This window comes from Salvelinus fontinalis, chromosome 24 (assembly GCF_029448725.1).
Source record: "Salvelinus fontinalis isolate EN_2023a chromosome 24, ASM2944872v1, whole genome shotgun sequence".
Lineage (NCBI taxonomy): Eukaryota > Metazoa > Chordata > Actinopteri > Salmoniformes > Salmonidae > Salvelinus > Salvelinus fontinalis.
The window spans coordinates 10,303,309-10,311,494 of NC_074688.1; the positions used below are offsets into that span (position 1 = coordinate 10,303,309).

At 41.6% G+C, this 8,186-nt stretch overlaps 1 long non-coding RNA gene across 1 annotated transcript; it reads left to right on the forward strand.

Annotated features, from left to right (window-relative positions):
- The first annotated feature begins 327 nt into the window (after positions 1–327).
- On the forward strand, positions 328–6,822 carry LOC129821902 (uncharacterized). Its single transcript, XR_008754425.1, has 3 exons — positions 328–732; positions 908–5,726; positions 5,856–6,822. It is a non-coding gene; the product is annotated as an uncharacterized LOC129821902 (long non-coding RNA).
- Positions 6,823–8,186: the final 1,364 nt, after the last annotated feature.

Here is an 8,186-nt window from a genome sequence, read left to right on the forward strand (position 1 = left end):
TCCTAATATTTATATGTTTCACAATTACATTATTTTATTTGAGATTTGTGTGTATTGTTGTGAAATGTTAGCTACTACTGCACTGTTGGAGCTAGGAACACAAGCATTTCACTACACCCACAATAACACCTGCTAAATATGTGCATGTGACCAATAGCATTTTATTTTATTTTATTGGATTTATCAAGTGACATCAATAAGAGATCATAGGTTTCAACTGTGTCATGGAAAGAGCAGACGTTCTTAATGTTTTGTATACTCAGTGTATATCTCAGTTTTAACTATAGAGCTCTGTTGACCACAAATTGACATGCACAACTGCCCCCCCCCCCCCCAACGCACCTACAGACACACTCACACACTGTTTTGTAAAGGTGAACCACCAAGTGTTCAATGTGACGAGGCACATTGACAATAGAGACGGATCAGAGTGGACTGCCTTGATTCAAAATAGAGACATTAACATTAATATACAGGTAGAATCATGTTCATGTTATAATGTACATAAGGAATATTATTGAATGTCGTTTCTGCTATGCATGTTTAGTTATGTGTGTGTGTGTAGTATTAGTAGTAGTATTCACAGTGTGTAGCACTCCAGGTTGTGTGGGTACCAGCCCAAACCAGACAGTTGAAGCAGGCTCTAACGTCCATCTGTCCTGCCTCCTCACTCAGTGTCTGAGAAGTCTGGGACATCACCATCTCCATGTGGAGTCGGAGATCACTAACAAGGTAAACCCCTCAAACAATATTATGTCACAGCACATTTCACATGCAGGATTTTCTACATTACTATTTTGCAATAAAAAATGTGTATTGCCAAAAATTGACTTATAGATATATATCATGTACCTGGAGTAATCTGTGTATTTGTACTAGAAATGTGTTCATCTGTATGCAATAACAGGGCTGGCTGGATAAAGAGCTGCACCCTCTCATCTACCATTACCAAGACCGGACTGTGCCTGTTGAAGCCAGAGTGATTCTGGTCAGGGACATCTCTGAATGTGACTTCTCCGTCCTGCTGCTGTCAGTGACAGTCCAAGACAGTGGCACTTACATGTATCGCCTGTGTCCTCCACCCAGCAATCCAGACATCCATGAGAGTCACACACAGCTCAGAGTGGTGGAGAGATCAGATGCATTCTTTATTTTCAAAAGATAAAATATTTACTGTACTCACCGTAATTAAATAGAAGGGAAATATATGATATAAAATGTATAAAAATCAATGCGTATCTGCCAAAAAGGAGTCAGGCTATTTAAAACGAAATGACAGATTATCTTTTGTCTTTACATCTTAATTTCCCAGGGCGCCACAGGAGTTCCCCAGGAGATTTCCATAAACCTGATGTTACCCATCCTGATTGGCTGTTGCCTCTGGCGTGTGCTGGTTTTGCTGTGCCTGGTGGACTGAGTCACACCGGGAATGTGGGCGTGTCGTAGGAGGTCACAGCGGTGAGACGATGCAGAGAGAGACCAGCATGAGAGAAAGAAGAAGACAGGGAGAGAGTATAGTCAGGAAACACACACAAGATATGCCTATTTCAGAGGCACAGAAAATAGGACAAAGGTAATGAAAGGCTATAATAAAACGAATGAAAAACAAACAATCAGTAAAGAGTTTGTTTAAAGCTCTGCTTCAGTGCTAAGTCTTAGGCATTTCACATGTTGAACGGTTGGGAATGTGGTTCTCTGAGAGTGGAAGATTCTTTGAAATCAATTATCCAGCGAATGAGCAGTGTCTTTCATATAATTGTTATGATGTTGATGGATGTTGATGGATGTTGATGGATGTTGCCGGCGCAACGCTGATGATGATGAAGATAGGTATGAAAATGATGACACAATTACCACGATGAAAAAGAGGAGATGGTGGTGATGATGACGAGAAAGAGGAAATGGTGATGACGCAAGAGTTGATGTCAAAGAGCAAGATGACTCCAACAACAACAACGATCCCTTTCCCTGCTCACAAAAACGACTTCAGATGCTAGGACTTGAAACGTTGTTATGAGCCAGACTCTGAAACACAATCGATAAGCCAGCCTCCATTTCTCAACCCTGATATCCTTTGAGAGGGTTAGAGGATGTGTCTGGCACATTCCCTTTTGTCTTGTATAATATATCAATCTGTTATGTTTGTAGGAAGGGTGGCTGTGACACGAACACTCTGATGTCATTCCCAGACTTCCCTCTTCTGCAGGTCCAGGAGGACCTGGCCTTGATGTCAGTGATCCTCCACAGAAACGAGGGAAAGATGGCTCACGCCAGCATCCAGCCGGACTAGGAGGCCAGGAGGCAACTGAATTCTCCCCATCCAGGAGACTGTTCATAAAGTAGCTACAGATTGTACACCAGATAATGTGATATAACCAAAGATTTTTGGTATCCATTACTGGGCATTAATGGTTTGCCTATACAAAACTTGCCATAGATTATTCAACTAACCTATTATTGGCGATACTATCTTCATTCTCGATTCGGCCGAAAATGTATCTTCTGAAATGTCAGTGTCCAACTGCAGGTGGTTCGTTTGAATTGAATACTACGTCTGGCAGAAATGAGCGTTTGATATAGTGTCTCACATTACGACCGCCAAAAGGACCAAGCTCACGGACAACCGGTAAAGTACGTTAAAATATAATTATATTCAACATTCTTGCTTGTAGAGGTTGTGAGAGGAAACTTTCCTGATTCAATGCAATTCAGCATTGGTTTACAGGCGTAGACATGGTAGACTATCATATATCTTGCCCAAAGCGCCAAAGCTCTTTGAAAGTTTCATCCTCAGATTTGTCGCCTTAACAGGATTTCTAAAGTCTGACGGAGGACTTGAGACAGACACCTTGCAAATTACAAAGAAAAACGAACCGCAGTGCTTGGATCCAATTGGTTAAACTGCTCTAGGGAGTGGGAGAAAATCCCACAATCCTACAAGCTCTATCTCCCGCTGGGCTGAACATCCACACCTGCTCTCATACATCAAACAGATACAGTATCAGTGGTCCTCCTCCGAGGCCTTTTCAAGGTGCAGGGGAGTACTTAAGCCATTTGCCGATCCATCTTTTCCCTCAGTACAGGGTCAACCAGTGCACCCACCCAGCCCGGCCCCTCACAACGAGGCTGGAAGTAGTACTACTACTACCACCCTCTCACTCGCTACAAATACATGGCTACCTCACTTCCAACCAACAAAGCACATGGGGCCTGAGCTCTCAACCAAAAAACAGCAAGCAGCTTAAACCACTGCAGTTTGAAGCATAACTATTCATCCGAGAACAGGCCGAGTCCAAAACCGATGGATGATATGCATGTGAACAACTTTTCTTTTACAATCCTCTCGTAATCTAGGGTTCATTCGGGAAGTTGTACATCAACTTTACCAAAGGGTATGGGCAAGGGATATTGCAGTTTGTGCAGCTGTCATTACTACCAGTTGTTGCACGAGTGTAGATTGCTGAAGTGTGGAAACGTATTCTAAAATAAATCTGTGAGTCTCTGAAATCCAACCGAGCAGAAAGCCGTGCATGTGCCAATAAACGCGAAAAGACTGAGTATAATCCGATGCAGACACTGCAGAGTAGAGGTGGGCTCATTGTACCAATAAGCTGCAAAATAATCCCTTGACAGTGCCTCACAGCGAGCCTATAAGCCCCTGTGTTTTGTGCATGTACAATATTTAGCCTTTACGATGATGAGACTGAGACTAGGGGAATGGATGGCACTGAGCAAGTATAGTCGGAGTGAGCAAGATAAGGAGGAAGGGAGCGAGAGAGTTACAGAGGGAGTCGATGAGAGCAGTGAGTGAATCAGAGGAGGAGACTTTAGAGGGGTTGAGTGGAAAAATAGCACATGGAACCGGTGGAAAAAGGAGAGAGTGAGAGAAGGGGAGGTAGGGAGTAGAAAGACAAGGCTGGAGATGGATGCATGACTTGCAGAGTGAAAAGGTTTTGACTGCACAGAGGATGAGAGAGTGAGTGATTCAACGAGAAAGAGATGAGCTGATGAGGAGAGGAGAGGAGAGAAGGAGGGCGGTGCGGGGAAAGATGACATGCAGCCTAGACAGATGATGGGGGAACTAAGGATAGATTGGGAGTTGCAAATAAACAATTAAACATCCTGAAAAGACAAGTGGTTGCATTCACCAAGGAATCTTTTCATGAATGAGCTGGTATCCTGCTATGACTTCAGGGTTTAAAAAAAAATATCAACTTTATTGTATCGATTGTTTGTGTGATTGTGTTTATAATATGTAAATTATATTATATCACCTTACTAAATAAACTTGTATACTGTGTAGAATACTTAAAGAGCAAACGTATCACTTGTCAGCATTCTCTCTCTCTCTCTCAATTCATTTCAGTTCAATTCAAAGGGCTTTATTGGCATGGAAGACATATGCTTACATTACCAAAGCAATAGGCTCAATATATTATACCGCCTCCAACGTTCTAATTTACTTCTGACCGGGTTGATGACTTCCGGACTAATTCTGCTATTGTTTTTATCATTAGCTTACTAGCTATTGTCGATGCATTTCTGACTGAAATAGTTCGCAATGACTACGTTTAAATTACAGCCCCGCGAAGGAGGTGCTAATGAACATTGTTCAGTGCCTCTGTGTTCAGTTTCTTCCAAATCTAATTGTATTGGGAGCTTCCATCCTTTCCCGGTCGATGTAACGTAGAGCTCAGAAAAAGGTGGTTGGTGGCAGTACGTCATGACAACTAAACACACAAAGGTGTGTAGTACACATTTTGTCGAAAGTGACTTTGTGGAGGGAAAAATTGGGGGGCGACAATACCTAAAAAGAGGTGTTGTTCCTACTGTCTTCGCATGGAACTGGCACATTCAAAAGAGACCTGGTGTTTGGGAAAGAAGACTGAAACGTCCTGCTCCGAATGAGGGGGATGAAGAACAAGGTGCGCTGCCTATGAACTGTGCCGTCTCTGATGCGGCCCAGACCCACGATTACTGTGCAGTCCCTGAACCCGCAGCCCTGGACATGGCCCTAATGGCAAACCATGAGCACGTAAGAGAAATTGAGGAGCTTCGAGCCAAGCTGGAGAAACTGACCACCCAACACGGCTTTGGTCTACAGCGATTTGCTGGTTCTGACGGGGATATATGTTTTTACACAAGGTACAGTAATGATTTATTATTATCCAGCATGACTATTGTTTATTATTTACTATGAATTATTAGTATTATTATCCCAAAGTCCATCTTACCTTTAATTAAGTACATGTTCATTGTTATTTGAAACTAGGCTAGCATATTTTAGCCTAAACAGGCACATTGAATGTATATTGTCTTCACATTAGTTTTCAGTTAACCCCCAAAAATGCTCCCAGGTCGTTGCTTCAAATAAGATTTGGTTTTTAGTCCACTTTCCAGGTTAAATAACAGAACATTTAAAACAAATTCACTGCTGTGATGATAGCTGCTGTGAATTACAGTACGAATTGCAGTAACAAGAAAAACAGGCTACAATAGCAGCTAGGTCATGTCTAATGCTACGTGATGCTTAGAGAAGATGGGCAATAACAGTAATGAGCTTTTTTGGTATTCAAATACTCTGGGTCCATCTTCAGATTTGCAAACTACACCCACCTGATGGCCTTCTGGCACTTGATTGAGCGGGCAGCAGAGACCAAGAGACCAAGTTAATAAGAGTCACACGCACCAATCCATCTGAAACAAGTGTTGCTGGAAGAAAACCAGTAAGGGACAACTTCATTTAATACTTGAGTATATTATTTGATCTTACTGTAATTGTTAAACATTATTTACTTTTTGTTATGGACCGAATATAAGGACTATTGTACTAAAATGGGTTTCTTTACGTTCAGACACTGCCATCAATCGACATGTTCTTCTTGTTTATGACTCATCTGTCGCTGGGTCTGAAGCAGAAGGATTTAGCCCATCGGTTCAGCATCCACCAATCGAAAGTGAGCCGGATTATCATCTCTTGGGCCAACTTCCTCTACTGTCTGCTTGGATCAGCACGGATATATGGATCCACAAGGAAACCATCAACGCCCACCTGCCACCTGAGTTCAAGGACTATCCAGACACCCAGGTAGTGATCGACTGCACTGAACTCTGCTGCCAGACACCATCGTCACTACTACTGCAGAGTGAGGTGTTTTCTTCCTACAAGACACACTGTACCTTTAAGGGCATGTTGGGAACGTCACCACATGGAGCTGTCACTGTTGTGTCATCGTTGTATGCTGGATCTGTGAGTGACAAGGAGATCTTCAAGCAGTCTGGAATTATTTCCTTACTCACCCCTGACATGGCCATTATGGTGGATAAGGGCTTTCTCATAGATGACATTGTTCCGTGCAAGGTCTACCGGCCAGCCTTTCTGCCAAGACGCACACAGATCCCAGGGCATGAGGTTAGGGAGACCCAATCCATTTCCAGGCTGAGAGTGCATGTTGAAAGAATGAGCCGCAGAGTAGAGGAGCATAATCTGTTTGACACAGTCATCCCCTTGACCATCTCAGGCAGCATCAACCAGTTATTTGCAGTGGCGTGCCTGTTGGTCAACTATCAAAACGGACCTTTGGTCAGAGCATGGGCCAAACCAGTGTAAATGTACATGTGTTTATTTGCTAGCAGCAAAATAATAATTTGTTTATATATGACATGTAGTGAATATCAGTTTGTGTGGAGCTTGTATTGGCTTTAATTAGGCAATGAGTAACAGGGGTGGGGGAAAGAAATCAAGTAAACACAGAATAGCCAGAATGCAAGATTGAATGCAATGTTAGAGATGTGTAATTGATTAACCTGTCTAGGATCAGCGTGGCGCTAGCGGCACACCCCCCCCCCCCCCCACTGAAAAACCAGTGCCGCGAAATTAAAAAAAAATATTTTTTTAAAATATTTAACTTTCACAAATTAAAGTCCAATACAGCTAATGAAAGACACAGATCTTGTGAATCCAGTCAACATGTCCGATTTTTAAAATGTTTTACAGGGAAGACACAATATGTAAAGATGTACATCTATTACCTAAAAACACATTAGCATAATCCACCATCTTTTATTTGTCCACCAACACCAGTAGCCATCACCAATTCGGCTAAACTAAGATATTTATAGCCCCTAACCAACAAAAAAACTAATTAGATGACAGTCTGATAACATATTTATGGTATGGGATAGGTTTTGTTAGAAAAAAGTGCATATTTCAGGTAGATGGCATAGGTTACAATTGCACCCACCGTCACAAATGGAATAGAAAAACTACTTAGAGCAACGTGTTTACCTACTTACTAATCATCAAACATTTCGTAAAAATACACAGCATACACGAATCGAAAGACACAGATCCTGTGAATACAGACAATATTTCAGATTTTCTAAGTGTCTTACAGCGAAAACACAATAAATCGTTATATTAGCGTAGCACATAGCACATAGCAGCCCAGCATTGATTCTAGCCAAAGTGAGCGATAAAAGTCAACATCGCCAAAAGATATTAATTTTTTCACTAACCTTCTCAGAATTCTTCCGATGACACTCCTGTAACATCATATTACACATTCCATATAGAGTTTGATCGCAAATGTTTATATTTAGCCACCAAAATCATGGTTAGACAATGTGAAATGTAGACAAGCTGGTAAAGAAAAAGTCCTTGCGCCACTTAGACAGTGATCTACTCTTATACATAAATACTCATAAACGTGACTAAAAAATATAGGGTGGACAGGGATTGATAGACAATTTAATTCTTAATACAATTGCGGAATAACATTTTTTAATTTATCCTTACTTTTCAATACAGTTTGCGCCTAGCGAAGCTACGTCATAAAACATGGCGTCCTAAGCCACTAAAATGTTTCGACAGAAACACGATTTATCATAATAAAAATGTCCTACCTTGAGCTGTTCTTCCATCAGTATCTTGGGCAAAGGATCCTTTCTTGAGAGCAATCGTCTTTTGGTGGAAAGCTGTCCTCTTGCCATGTGGAAATGCCTACTGCGTTCGGGATGAACTGAAAAGCGTGCCCAACTATTCACATCGTTGCAAAAATAAATGTCCCAAAATCGCACTAAACGGATATAAATTGCTATAAAACGCTTTAAATTAACTACCTTATGATGTTTTTAACTCCCATAACGAGTAGAAACATGACCCGAGTAATATTACCCCCTTCACT